Source organism: Puntigrus tetrazona, unplaced genomic scaffold, assembly GCF_018831695.1.
Source record: "Puntigrus tetrazona isolate hp1 unplaced genomic scaffold, ASM1883169v1 S000000846, whole genome shotgun sequence".
In the NCBI taxonomy this organism is placed as follows: domain Eukaryota; kingdom Metazoa; phylum Chordata; class Actinopteri; order Cypriniformes; family Cyprinidae; genus Puntigrus; species Puntigrus tetrazona.
The window spans coordinates 478,642-494,864 of record NW_025048446.1 but is presented as its reverse complement, the minus strand read 5'-3'; the positions used below and the strand labels follow the sequence as shown (position 1 = coordinate 494,864).

The 16,223-nt window shown below is 35.0% G+C and overlaps 1 protein-coding gene across 2 annotated transcripts in view; it reads right to left on the bottom strand.

Moving 5' to 3' along the window:
- ankrd12 (ankyrin repeat domain 12) overlaps positions 1 to 14,357 on the bottom strand; it is a 45,781-nt gene extending 31,424 nt beyond the window's left edge. Inside the window, exon 1 of one of the 2 annotated variants that reach the window (XM_043233507.1) lies at positions 14,144 to 14,357. The gene's annotated coding sequence lies outside the window, so the exon portion shown is untranslated. The remainder of the gene's footprint in view (positions 1 to 14,143) is intronic. The other variant, XM_043233508.1, reaches the window with a different exon arrangement.
- Positions 14,358 to 16,223: the final 1,866 nt, after the last annotated feature.

Below are 16,223 nucleotides of genomic sequence, written 5' to 3'. Positions count from 1 at the left end.
AAAAAAAAATAATGAAAATAAAATCTAAAATTCACAAATACTCTTGGGAAAAGAGGAAAATACAAGGAATAAAAATAATTAGAAAAACAAAACACGATAAAACTATAATAGTTGAAACAATACTAAAATAACAGTTATTACAGTATACTGTTAAATGTCTTATATGACTGTCAAATGTTAAACCGAAAGCCTTTATTGTGGTGGAAAACAGCGCTTTGACTTTGATTTTTCAGCTCCGATTGCCATATTAATCTTCGGAAAGACTCTATAAATTCATGAATTAAACTCATTTAAAAGCGATCACACAGTTTTCTTTAAATTAAAAAGTTATATAGCAAAATAAATAGAGCTAATTTAGTATTTTACTATTTTATATTATATAATATTATAATATATAATTATTATATAACAAGCCTTTTTAACTATCAGTTTATAGCATTATCGTTTTTTTTTTTTTATTATTAAATATTTTTAATCTATTTGGCAACAGTGGTTTGTTGTCCGACTGGAAAGTGATCTATAAATAATTACAGAGCAATAAACCTCAAGATGCACGTATTGGATATAGCTACAGAGAAGACTTCTGAAAAAGAGATTAACGGTCTGAAACGCACAGGCTTAAAAACTGGAGCGGTCCGACCCAATGACTCAGCCCAATGCAGGGGTGAAGTTTGTGTGAGTCACAGACGCTATAATAGACTTGTCCTGAGATGATATCCCGCATTAACCGGCCTCATGGGAATGACCCGAATTGCAGCGTTTACTCAGACCGCTGAGAATACAACAACACCACCAACATGAATACAACCATAGCTTAATTGCAAAACATTGCTTTTTTTTTTTTTTTTTTTATTAGAAAAAAATGCATTCGAAATCGCTTCCAATGCGAGACTGAAAAGGCAACGTGAACAAGAGAGCACAAACAATACTGAATTCATCTGCCGTCAGGAGACGTCTAGACAGGGTCAGAAAGGTCAAAGGGTCAAACAATTCGAAACAAAGAATAAACAGGCCAATGCAGGTTTTAGCTGCTTAAAAAAAAATAAAATCGTGTTATTGCTTTAAATTTACTTTACTTTTAAATAAAAAAAAAAAGAATAATTTTAATTAAAACAGTAAAAAAAAAAAAAGAATAAGAATACTTAAGACTATGAATATTATAAAAAAAATTATTATTGTGTTTTGAATATTTTTATTAGACATTTTTGCAGACAGTTCCTTGTAATTATGGAGGGGCGATATGGCCTAAAAAAATGTATTACAGTGATTTCAGGTGTTTATACCGATGACAATTAATTTTCTCAAAGTTTACAATGCAATATTTTTTATATTCTCAAATCACAATTGAACTTAAAATAAATAAGTTGGGAAAACAATCTTTGACCATTTTTGAGACCCCATTCTTGCCGATTTGAACGCTATGTGCGAGTGCTATAATAAATGTATTACCAGAGTTGCAGTAATTATTATTATCATCATTTATTACTTTATTTTTAAAATGCACGAAATTGTTACCTAGCAGACGAGTAGCATTGCTTTGGACTTTGATCCCTGGCTAAGCAGATAGACCGTGAGCTCGTGCAGCGCTGCAACTCGAGCGTGTATTACAAAACATCACGGCCTGCAGTTTATTGGCTAGTTGTTTGAGGCCATTACTTCAAAAGGGAAGCAAAGACATGTTTTCGGGATTATTTCGTGTCCTGCTTTTCAGTAACTGCCTTTAGAGAACATTAATGCACTCAAATAAAAGAAATACTGCAATGCAAGAAAAAAAGACTATATCAATGCAATATAATGTGATTTAGCATCACTGAAGCAAATGAACTGTAGAAGTTCACACAGGAATGAAAATGGCGTTTTGCTGGGAGAAACTATGTTCTACCCATTAAAAAAAATTAATAAATCCAACAAAAAGCACCACATCAAAAAAAAAAAGAGAAACCATCAACACAAACAATCCCATTATTAAATATGAGCAAACAGGCAGCGCTCCTGACAGCACAGGCCTCTGGGTTTAGGCCAGCGTTGTCTTGAGGTCTTGTTTCTTCCGCTCTATTCACTACTCGGCTCTTTCAATTTCAAGTCTGTTCACCGGCGCTGAAATGTGACTTAAACCCGTCAGTCAAAAGCAACAAATCTTTTATTCCTCTTTCCTTTGAGCTTCAGTTAAAACACAGTAATCCCATATTGCTGCCACACTAAGAACAGGATCATGGGTAAAGACGTTAGATATCCACATCTGCCTCCTCGGTGCCTTTCATCCACACATCCAATCGCATTCATTTCCTTGCCAGAGAGAGCGAATGAATATCACCCCGGTTCTGATTTCCTGCCAAAACCTGTTCAAATTCTAGCACACTTGGACTTCTAAATGACTATTGGCTGAAAGGACTTTTTGGGGTTTTCCGTTCAGTGCCTGATTACAAATACTACACACACACACACACACACACACACACACACACACACACACAAACGTAAAGTTTGCAAAACAACAACTAAATAAATAAAACATGATAAAAACAAAAATGGAAATATAATATTTTTAAAAGCATAATAATAATAATAATAATAATAATAATAATAATAATAATAATATAAATGAATTAAAATATTACTTCTAACACTACTATTAGTAGTAGTGTTAGAAATAATATTTTTATTCATTTATATTATTACTAATAGCTACTAATAGCTTTATTTTTTCCAATCATATTTCAATATTATGATTGATTAAGCAATAAACAAAATAACATTTAAAAGAGCATTTTATTATGAATAAATGCATAAATTTATTTACTTAAAATGTATATTTTCATAGAAACATTATTATTGTTATTATAATTATTATTATTATTATTATTATTGATAAGATGTTATTCTAAAATATTACTACTACTGTTGAGAATGAACGTAAAAATTATCTAAAATATTTTTTATTAATACTACCAAAATTGCAGGTTTTTGTTTTCAAAATATGCCATTTATATATGCTTGCAAATTTCATGCTACTACGTCAAGCAATAAATACACATATACAGTCAATAAAGTAAACAACTCTAAAATGAGCTGATTGGTAAAATAAAGAACAAGAAGGTGTGCTTAGTTTCTATAACGAAAGTGATACACACTTAGTCAAGAGTTTATGACTGGATTCATGTCGTGGTAAATGTTAAAAACGTCAATGATTGAGGATTAAGTTCATGCTAACACTTTACACCAATTAAACGGGCTCTTGCACAACAGCTCCTGCAGAACCAGCACATGACCGTCAACCGTGTCGACACACAACCGCGCTCATAAAAAGAGCCTGGCAACAGCGCAGGCCATCTCACGTTCCAGTCGAGCACATGTTGTGCAAACTAAAAGCTCCGCCCACTTTTGGCCCAAACACACACATGTTGCGCACCAGCAAAACGCCGCTGTCAAAGTAGCTTCCTCCGTGCCTGTATTCGCTTCACGTGAGTCCAGCACAATCCTACACTCGCACAAAACACGCACATTTAATGCTAGAGAGAACAATATCAGTTTTGCATCCTCTTTTGTGCTCGGCATGCTCAAAAAGACAGGACCAGGCAATGCCCCGCCATTTCCCAAATTACAATCAAACGCTGCCAAATCCTGCCAAGGGCTGAAAAGACAGCCATGTGTTCACCAAAGCCACCAAACTAGTTCGTCTTGCGTCTAAGATTTTAACACAACCCTTCATTATGTTGTTATGGTGTCAGATTCACTGTCAGGACGTCTCAGAGATCTGCGCATTAATATTAATCGGTAAAGTCTACATGCAACAAAGTGTTTGCTAAATTCACTGTAACGTAGGTCTGGGTGAGACGGCCAAAAACATTATCGGGAATTTTTTTTCTGCGTATCATATGATATTCATTTACCATTAAGGAAATGCTTTCCACACAAACAACTTGTTTGCTCACAAAACGTAGGACCACATGACATTCATTAAATTTTTCCTTACAGTCTGTTTTTATTTATGTATTGTATGCAATGCTTTAATACGAATTTACCAACAAAAATAAAAAAAAAATAATAATAAAAAGAGCAATTAAATAAAAATTCTAAAAATATAAAGTCAAAATTAAAACAAGGATGAAAAAGATATTGGTTACATGATATTTCTTAAAAAAAAAAAATAATATTATTCATCATCATTAGCCGTTTAAGAAGTACTATATATATATATATATATATATATATATATATATATATATATATATTTTTTTTTTTAAGTTAAACTGAACTTTTATTTTGGCGTATTGCTACAAAAAACCTTTCCCCAAATAAAATAGTGAACTTCTGGTGAATTGTCCCATGTGTTTGGCTGTTAGATTAATCTATATCCCGCAAGCTTTTAATTATGATTCCTATAATATTCATAGTACAACCTCCACACATTACTATTGTCTGAGGTAAACGGCAAAACATCACAGATGTGCTTTTATGCTGAAAATAACCCATTATATTTCATTACATGCAGAGTTGTTAAAAAAAAAAAAAAAATTTAAATGTCATTTTAAATGTCACGAGTAAGAAATCCAATAAATGTTCGCAAAATAATAAGTTCATAACCTGTTTGCTTTGAACCGGTCCATATGGTCTGATCATAATTATGCTGAATTAATCAGAATTTCACCAAAACATAAAATAAATAAATAAAATATTATATACTAGATTGCTAGACTTTAATTGTGGATGACAAAGTCTCATCAAATCAGAGATTATTACAGTCCGTTCACATTCAGTTAATTTGGGTAATTAGTCCAGCAAGAAAATACTGTAAACACATCATTCCAATTTCCAGAAAGCACTTTTTGTGAATATTACACATTAATCGGTCTACTATACAATATATGAAAGGGTCTATGCCACACAGCTTTGTTTTCATGTGCCATTGCATAAAGAAGAGAGCATCACCTGTTCATATAATGCCAATACATCAGGTCATTTTATTAATTAGTCATTTATTTTATTATTTTATGCAAAACTCACGCTAGAAATATACATAAGCTTTTATTTTTTAACAATTTAACAAAACAAAATGTTACTAAAAAAATGCAGTGTATTAATTTCTATAAAATTGATTTTATTTCCCTCCCAAAATTCTGTGTATTCAGTTTTTTCATTAAAACGTTATTATTATTAATTATTATTATTATTATTATTATTATTATATCATCATGTCTAATCAATTTCAGTTTCATCATAATTAAGCCCACAAAAACGTTAAATGTTTTCTGAATTTGATACAATTAAATAAAACAAATCACAGGCTCCCATAAAGCTACTCATATAACAATGTATACGAGTCTGGCAGATATAGAAAAGCTATTTAGGCCTAGCTGTCATCATCTGGCCATTTTGAGATCGCTTGCATCAAACTCGACATCCAAGTCCTACACAGACGCTAACATAAAGTCTTTGTCAAATTAAAACACAAGTAAGGGTATTTGAGAAGTAGGTACTGTGTCGTAGTCTGTGTTTTGATGCGGCTCTACTGTAATTAGACTCAGGATGGTGTTAGGAGGTTTGAATGGATGAGTAGGTAACTTGTGCTAGAACAATGGAGAAGACGAGGAACGTCTCGAGTTCTCCAGACAATCTGCTGAAGAGCATGAGGATGCTGGCCGTCTCATCTCAAGTGTCAGAGACATGACATTGCGAGATGGTCTGACCATTGTTTGGAAGCTCCTTTACAAAGCTTGCGGAAACAACATAAGACCCAAGCGATCGAGTTTTACAACTTGATTCTCCGGTACGCCAGCATAACAGAATATTACATTTGCTTTACACTGGCAGCGAACAACGCATGCAAATTCGTCATTTGGAGGCATTGCACATGGTTTTTTTGGGGGGGTTATTTTATTTATAACCATTTCCCACAAAGAGAACAAATTTTCATAAAAAAAAAAAAAAAAAAAAAAAAATTATATTTATTTATATTATATATATATATATATATATATATATATATATATATATATATATATATATATATATATATATATATATATATATATATATATTTAAAATTCTCATTACATTTAATTTAACTGCATTAAGCTGTTGACATTTTATACATTAATCCGTTGAATTTGTACCATGTAGCCACACCATTAATTTAACAAAACCCAGAAAAATTTAAACAGGCAAGAGCATTTCCGAAACAATAATACCTACCTCCTAGGACATTATTAGTTGTGATACTTTAATTAAATATGACATAATATAAATAGGATGCGTTTTAAGAACTTTTTTTTATTATTATTTAATTAAACCATTAAAACGTAAGCCAGAAAAAAATTTAAAATTTAAAAATAAAAATGCATTTCATAGCTAATGAATATGACAAAAAAAAAAAAAAAAAAATGCCAATTTATTAAAAATAATGACCAAAAAATAAAAAAATAAAACGCAGCTGCTCATGAAAAGAAATTAATAAAATGCACACATCATACCATAACTTGACTGACAAAAAAAATTGAACTTTCAGTGAAACAAAAGCCATTCTGGAACACGAGCATGTCTCACTCTCTCGGTGTGTAAATATCATACGTAAATGAATCATGAGCTGTTACATCACAGCATGTAAGGGCTCTGCAGGAAAATGTGACTGTGGTTTCAGACGTGTATGCGTGCCGCCCGTGTCTTGAGCGTGAGGAGAAAGTCGCTCTACTTCCTGACAGGACGTACGTACAGACCAGCAAACACAGACCTGTTGATTGAAGGGTTTCTAGAAACCAATCGCCTCGCGATCCAACTGCGCTCAGCAGCACGGTGTGAAAATAAACCTTGGGTTATTGCTGCTGCGCTCTGAGAAATAAAAGATCCAACTGAGCCTCCACTGAGCTCTGCCCCCTGGTTACGGTTGCCAAGTCTGATGAGATTTTTAGATCGCTATAAAGAACAAAATAGAGGATTTCTTCAAGTGTCATTCCATAGATGATATTTTTGTTTTTTTGGAATGGAGCGATTTCCAAGATTCCGAAATGATCCTTCTATGCCTTCTCTTTTCAGCAAATCGATACATTTTCGCAACATTATTGTAATCCGTGGAGAATCAGCTCTGAGCCAAATGTTTATCAATGAAGCGAAAAATTTAAAAAAAATTTAATTCCTTGTTTTTATAGTGATAGTCTTGAGAAACATGTTCTAAATGAACCTGCAATGCTTTATAAAAAAAAAAGAGCACATAAAGGCTTTATTGCGCATCTTCACTAGATTGTAACATTGCAAATTACTTAAAAAAACAAAACTTAAATTTCACCATAATTAACAATTGTAAAGATGGCTTGGAAGTAAATGCTTATCAATAAATAAGTCACATAATAAGAGAGATGCCCTATTTTTAAATCTCATCAGACAATTTGGCGTAAGAAGAGTCTGTTCTAAAAGTTTCTACAATGCTTTCAATACAATACTTTAAATTTCACAAATAATTAAAATATAATCATTTAACACTATAACAAGTACACACGAGTCTTGTAGATTTTATATATTGGTCTGTCTGTCAATATATTTGGCCATTTTGAGATTACTGGCTTACTAAACATGACTCTTCTGAAATAAAAAATATAGTAGAAATGCTGAAGCAGTATTTTCTTATGACATGTGCTCCAATAATCTTTGCTTTATGCGCAACAATAGTGTTTTTTTTTTTAATAGCGCATTGCGAAATTGTGCATTTTGCTACCATCTCTTCTACTTTGACCCGAATCGGTATGTAAATGAATTAATATTAAAGTTATTACCATTAATTTAACCTGGAGCAAATCCAAGTCTCCAAGTTCATTTAAGAACAACTGCGAGCCGACACAAACATCTGAAGAACTTAACATGGAGGATCAAGAGCTTTCTTAATCTCCAAAAAAAAACCAACTCAAGGCGGTTTTAACGCTTCCACTACGGCTTCCTGATAAGAAGAGGCTTCATCACTGAAGATGATGCAAATAAAGAGTATTTCAAGTGTCTGAATTTCCACTGTAGCGGAAAGAGCAGCGGGAGGAAAGCCTCGCATCAGATTCACCGCATCAGCTGAGTCCTACACGCGTTACACGGCCGTCCCACCGAAGGCTTTCAAAGCCTGACCTTTGTGAGGTGAAGGATGAAACCGGACGTATTTTCACGGGGGTTTCCCCCAATGCCATCGGTTTCTATAAAGCACCCGTAAAAAGAGGAAACTCAGATTTGTGTGCGCTCTTCAAGAGAAATGCTAAAGGGGAAAATGTTTGACATTCGTGACAAATGCAGCTGTAAATAGGCGCTCACCGATCTGAAGAGCAAACTGTGATGTTGATTGCATCACGGTGACGAGCGCAGGTCTCTGAAGAGTAAATGGCGGCCTTTGCAGCGCGATATTGTGCTTATGTAGGCGTTTAACAGTCACTACATACACGACAACATTGCGATTTTAGCACGATTGAGACGATACTCTGATTAAGAACCTACACACGCGCGGCGGTGCACCGGTTGACGGCAAGCAAAAGAACATGCTTCAACAGCTCTGTCTGTTCGCAGGTATACCAAATTAACTGCACTTGAAGCTTTTGCAAAATGAAACATGGCCAATGGCGCCAAAACGAAGACAAAACGTATGTTGATACTAGGGGTGCGCGATATACATTGTCTGCGATAATATCATAATTGGGGTTTTACCGATGCTCAATTTGACCGACTATTTGGCAAATAACATTCAAACAACCTCAGCTGTGTGCACGCAAACACTGTATGACTAAAGCACATTAAAGTCTAATAACTTTCTTTAAATTGATCATTAATTCAAAACATGGGGCAGAAAATGTGTATTTGTATACCACTTCATACAGCCTCAGTGATCAATTTCTAAGAGTGCCGTTCTTTTCTCTAAAATTGACCATTATTGCAAATAGAAATTTTTTTCCATAAACAAAAAGTTAATTAAGAGACTTGAGTTTTAGACCCCATGTTTACTGTTTTTGCCCTATTTCTTCAACAGAAAGTAATTCCAAATTCAACCACACCATTATTTTGTGTCTCTGAGCAACATAACAGTGTTTTCTTCCTGAAAGGCTCAACCGTTTAAATGATTCGGTTCAACCATGAGTTCAATTTCACATTTAAAGTACAGTTTATTATTTAAATAACTTCAAATATAAGTACTCAAATGGCTTTATAAAAAGAATATATATAATAAAATATCCATAAAATGTATACCTCAAACCTTTTTTTTATTTCTATCGTGAACTAACCTTCACACAGAATATGAAAACTACAGCTGTCTAACAGCAGTCCTTAAAGTATAAGATGAAATATATAAGATGTTATTTTTTTGTGAATATTGCACACAAAAAAAATTTGCATTGGTCTGAACGAAAACGCAAAAACATTAATTGCCACTAGGTGTCTCTTTGAAGTGCGAAAAGTTCACAAATAGTGCTAGAAAAAATAGATTAATTAAAAAAAAAGTCGCTGCATAAATAAAGATAAAAATAAATGCATATAAAAAATATCTAATGCATAAAAGAAAATGTTTTTGGTCTTGCCTCCATGTCAACCTGTTGTTGGGGCTCCCAAAACCAAAATATGAACCTTTGATTACCCATAATACATTTTTTAAAAAATGCTGTTCGTTCTCAGTTTAACAAAGAAAGCAGAAAACAAATAGGAAGCATCACAACTGTTTTCAACACTGACAATAATCAGAAATGTTTTGTGAGCAAATCCACACGTCAGAATGATTTCTGGAGCATTCTGAGTATTCAAATACAAGCCTGTTATTTATGTTTTAATGCATTTTTAAATCAAATAAAAGCAGCCTCGGCCAGGATAACAGACTTGGTTCGAAAAACCGTCCAATCTCTGAACTGCGTATCGGTGGTCCTCTCACAATGTGAATAACCAACATCTAATATTTCAAAACCCATACTGAACGGCCACTGCCGCCTGTAAGAATGACCAATTTAGCCAAAAATATCAAATAACAAACATTAAAGAGGCTAATGATGTGTAGGACGGTGTGAAAGAAAAATCAGCCTCCTGACTAAATGACCGATACTACGGCTGCTGGATTACATTTGTTCAGAGCAGCATTTAAAAGCGCTCGTGTTTATTTTACGAAATGGATCCAGAGGTCATCGATAGCGAAAGCTCTTCAAAGCTCGCAACGGAGGTCTGCTTCAAACCTCGCCGTTCTTCATCAGACAATCGGCCGTCTCCGTCTCGCAAAGTGGGACCAAATGCAGATGCAATTTAAGCAAAAGCAGCATAACTGCGATAAAAATGTTGCAAATTTTGTCAACATCAGGAAGAGACACAAAGCCATTTTTTTTTTTTTTTTTGTCAGCGTTAAAAACCTCGTACTTCAAAGCCCTGCGTCTGTGCGGGGAAAAAAGGAGCTCGGCATAATAAAAATGGCATCCAGTTTGAACGTGAAGCGGGGAGAGAGGTCTCTCACGGGAATGGTTCAGATCACAAAGGCCAGCGTCTAATGGGTAGGAGAGTGAGTCACACGCCTGTTTCTGTCTCTGCCGCTTTTCCCTTTTTCTCCCTCCCTCTCATGCAAGCAGCTCCCGTTCGCACGGGCTCCGTGGAAACACGTCTGCTCCGACCGTCCGGCGTGCGCTGAGTGAACTCGACAGAAACGCTGCAGCGTACCGGTGTCATCTGTGCAAATGAAAGCAAAACTAGGACACGACTGTAAACAGAGCAGCGGAATACGCAGCGCCAGTTGGTGCACTTCTGATTTCTTGCACAGACATGCTGCTGATGCACAATGTGGCTTTCTTTAACGTGCAAAATTTTGCTTTAAATAAATGCTTTATGTGGAGTGCGCAAGAACTACTTAAAATATGATCTGAAAATGCACGCATCTCTTTCAGGTTGTAAATTATGGTACTGTACCATCACAGAAAAATTTCAATTAAAAACAAACCTACAAGATTACCATCTGAAAAAAAATAAAAATGTTTTATATAACGTGGCCTGCGTGGTGGCTGATATATTCAATAATCCAACACATATACATATACAAACATACATATACATTTATATTTATTTTTTTTATTACATTTTTTAATTACATTTTTTTATTTATTTTTATTTGGCCAATAATACAAATGTAAGATACGAGAAAGAACGTGTGCATAAAAAAAATTAAGCATTTCATTTCAGACACTATTTACTTAAATATTCTTATAAACGTTTTAAAAAGTATTTAGGTAGACAAGAATACGTTTACAAGGCCAGTTTGTCCAATGCGAATTTTTAATGGCTAATAATGCTTAATAAAATAATATAATCATTTCTGAAATGAAATACCACTAACAACACACAATATTGTTTATTAATAGAATAATTAATGTTAACAAAGCCGTTGTCAATATTTGAAACTGATATGGGGAAAAATATCCCTTTTAATAATCATCCGACCGGATTTATAACGATAACAATCTCAAAATTTCTACATATTGCTTGTTTTATTGGTTTGGGTGTGTTGTATAACACCCGTAATACATATCAAACAAACATTATTGCACATTAAATGCACATTTTTTGTTCTGAATCTGCTGGAACTCAGTCTAAGGATATGTAAAACACGTTAGGGATATTACGAACAGGGAATGCCCCAAAATGATATTCAGAAAAAAAGTTAATGTCCTGACATTACAGCAAGCTTTGCATCTAGGCCCAAATGACAAAAATCAAATGCCCGTCAGCGCTCTTAACTAAGAAAACCAGCCTTTTTTAGGTCGAGTTTATCATTTCAAACTTTTAAGCTCGATTTCGTCGTCAGTCTCTTTATTTTGGCTCAATCTGCACGGCTTTTCATCCGCCAACTGCAGTTTGTTATTTTGCCGAGATACGTGCGAGTGTTGCCTTGACAGTCGCTGCGAATTCCCAGCGCATCAGCACCGCCGCCGATCCTTTATCTAACATAAACACGCCATATAACTATAAAAGACGCGTTTTGGAGGCCGAGTGGCCCTGAAGCGACCTGGACAGAGACGAGCCTGTTATTATTCACCGTAACGCAGATTCTCACACAGGGCCTTTCGTGCATGTGGTCCCGTGACTTTAAAAAGGGTCAGTGGAAAAACAGCAGGAACCACAGGCTCTCTCCTTGGACGGTGGCCCAGCTGTGGAAAACTAGGATCTTTGAATAATAATCCCCGATATGTCATTCTGAACGTGTGCGAGCACAGAACTAGACGAAGAGAGTGGGCGTAAACATCTGATCTAGATCGCAAACTCACAGGCTAAAATGAATCTAAAATCTGTCCTCCCCAAAAACAAATGTCAAACCAAAACCTTGAAGCCACATCCAAAAATGCTTAAATCATTACATAACCACAACAATAATCTGTCTACGCCGAGAAATGGTCTCAGAAACTACTAGAACATTTCATACGTAATTACATGCCGAACTTTAAAAGTGATAAATAATCATCTCAGATTTTTCAGTAAGCACTTTCTTGCCTTAAATTTGCTTGACATATTTCTTTTCGGCCGAGCCAGAAAAGCAAGGATGACACGATCTTGATATCAGCGCGTGGATTGGAAAAATACTGATTTTGTAAAAAAATATTACAAATATAAAATATAATTCACAAATGTATTAAACTGCCGCTTTCAGAATGAACGTCGACGCCGTATACATTTTCAGAAAATTAGCAAACACTTTCAATATACAGGCCTGTCTTCTCAAAATTAAAAAAATAAATAAATAAATAATAATAATAATAATAATAATAATAATAATAATAATAATAATAAAATAAAAATATATTTTTATCTAAAATAAAAAAATGTAATGTTTCCATAAAAATAATAATAATCTAAATTCGATACACAGCACTATTTCCTTAAAATGTTGTCAAAAATTCAAAAAATTAAATAAATAATAATAATAATAATAATAATAATAATAATAATAATAATATCTACAATAAAAATTTAAATGTTTACATAAAATCTAAATTCGATACAGAGGACTATTTCCTTAAAATGTTCTCAAACAATTAAAATAATAACAATAATAATAAATCTAAAATAAAAAAAATTTAATGTTTACATTAAAAAATCTAAATTCGATACAGAGGACTATTTCTTTCAAATGTTCTCAAAAAAGCCAATTAACAATTGCAATTAAAAAAACACATTAAAATGTGATTATTAGCATATACAATGTTATATACTATATTTGTATATAATTATCTGCGCAACTTTGTATTTAAAGGCACACAGCCTGCATTATACGTCTAAAATGTTGCTAGTGGGTGAGAAGTGGTGCCTCCCAGTAAAAGCCTGATTCGTGTCAATTAGATTGTGCTTATAGTAAACAATGTAGTAACGTATTATGTCATCACAAAAAATCTCTATGAAAGACACTAGGAAATGCAGCTGCATTTGACATGCTTCTGGCTGTCGCTGCACAGCTGAAGACGCCTCGGTACGTCCTTTAGACAAAAGGTTTCTGCGCGAAGGACGGTCACCAAATAAAGCTTTGTGCAAACCACACACACACACACACACACACACACGCAGCAGAGCTGCATGCATGGATACAATATTTCGTGCACGTCGCAGCTGCAACCACGCTCGATATATAAAAGCACTTCGAAATAATTACACAAACGCATTTACATACATTCCGCGCACCGATGCCAGACGCGATCCAGCCGTTTACGGAGAAAAATGGGTGGTGGAAAATAATGCAAATTACAATAAATGCGACGCGTTCCGTCTGACAGAAAGGTGCAACTTAAACGGGTTTATTATGAAAGCCAAGGCACACGGTATCACGTTGCGGTCTGCGCCACCCCTCTCATGCACAGACAATGAGCCTGCAGTGGGTTTGTGAGACATGCGGGGCCCTCCAGCTCTTCACACCCGCGTTTAACGCACAGAAAACGCGACTGTCACTGACGCATGCACGCCGCACACTAGCAACGCTCGCGCGCGCGACCCCGCTCCGGCTGCCGCCGATATACGCAAAAAAGCCTCGAAAATCCCACACACACACCGGGTTATTGTTGCTCCAGCTCTCGGACTGCTTGGCCAGGCTCCCTCCGTATCAAAACTCAGCGCGTTTTCCTCCTGCCTCAGTCGTAAACCGCGACAAAAAAAAAAAAAACAACTGAAACTTTCCGCTTACCGTCGCAGCGCTCTTCGGCTTCCTCTTCGTCATTCACCCACCAGCGGAGCGCGGATTCTCGACGATTTGGAGAAAAAGAAACGTGTGAGTCGGAGGGTGAAAACTGAACATTAACCCTACGGCTGTGTGACGTCTCTCGGTGCTGCTTTTGAAAACATCGCCGTCAGTCCGTCTCTAAGAAAAGCCCCAGCGAAAAAACACGCAAAGCGGCGGCGCTCATTGGCGGACGGGGGACCACGTGATCCGCGGCGCTCAAAAAGCGCTCTGCGCCTGCTCGCGCTCGCTCTGAAATGTTTGCTGTTTAATATTTCTGTTCTATTCATAATTTATACAGGTGTTTTAATATTTAATAGCATATCTACATACAATATCAACACGTTTATTACATTACACTGCATTTAATATTTCATGTAATGTTTTATTTAATTAAATGTATTTAAGGTACCATTGCATTTCATTGTTTTATTTATTTATTTATTTATTTATTTATTATTATTATTATTATTATTATTTCGTCAATACATTTTACGCAAATACATATAATACTGAAATTGTATGTAAATATCAATACGTATTATTTTCATTGTATGCAAAGGATCAATTTAATTTATTTATTCACTTTTTTGTGTGTTATGTCTTTTATTTTAACGTTTTTAGTTTAAGTTATGTCAAAAATAATTACAAATATTTTTTTTTTTTTTTTTTTTTTTTTTTAAGTGAAATACATTCACTTTGTGCCCATCCCGTGTCGTATTTTTGTTTTTGTGTGAAATTTTTATCATTATTATTTTTCTCTCTCTCTCTCTCTCTCTCTCTCTCTGGGATGGGGGGCTGACGCTGCGCACCGTGACGTCACCCTTTCCGTCCGACGCTGCGGCGCGCGCGAATGTTCTGGAACGTTGATGTCGGAGAGACGCGGGAAGGAGAAGGTATTTGACGACGCGCGCGATCCGGCGTGGCGTAATTTATTCCGTTATCACGAGCGCGTGGGGCGTGCTTGATTCTGGGATGGCCGGTTCAGAGCCCCGCTGTCACGCTTTCGTCGGGTATTATTGTTGTGGCGCAGTTGGTTATTTACGCGATGTAGGAAAAAGGGGAGTTGGCGCATGCGCGGAGGGATGGGCTGGTATTATGTTGCAGAACGAGCCCGAATCGCAGGGGAGGACGTTGGTCTGTGTGTGTGAGGGGGATGGGCGCTGGCTAGACACACGCACGCACGCACACGCACGCTTGCACACATATGCATGGACTAACCTGAGTGAGTTGCATGAAATGTAACTGTTAGTTTGCGCAAGTGGCCGTAACATGAATAAACACGACACTGTAGCCGTCTTCTGCAGAACTGGTTTGAAGCTCAACAGCAAAATACTCTGCGGCGATCACCATTTGTACGATTGCTAAATCATGCATGTAAATAGCCGTTTGTTTGTTGTCTTAAATCAGCATGATTATGATTTATGAACTATGTAAGACACTGGAAAAAGCGGTGACCTGCCAGTTTCTACTTTAATAAAATCGTTTGTTGGTATAAATGAATGCATTTATGTTTTCGTTGATATTAATATATTTGACTTGAATAAAAAAAAGCAGTATAACTTATAAAACAGTAACTTAGATATTTTTTTCAACCCTGTGTTTTCTTCTTTTAATTATTGAAAATTAAGCAAACATTATTTTACTATTAAAATGAAAACATGGAAGAAATGTGTGATTATTTATTGTATTGATATTATTAATTTTAATAGTCTAGTAGTAGTATTGGCCTATGTATATTCAATTTAATTAATATATTTGACTTGAATAAAAAAAAAAAAACAGTGTAACTTGGATAATTTTTTCAACCCTGTTTGTTTTCAATGACTTTGTTAAAAATGAAAGTTAATAAAATGCATAGACTTATTAGGCGGCTAATATTAAACATTTTTATTTTATTGTTACTGGATACTAACTGTACCTGACTGATCCAATAATAGTAAATATTGACAGAACTCTATATACATTTTATTCACTATCATAAAATTGGATAGATAAAAAATAACTTACAATAAAGTGTATATATATATATATATATATATATATA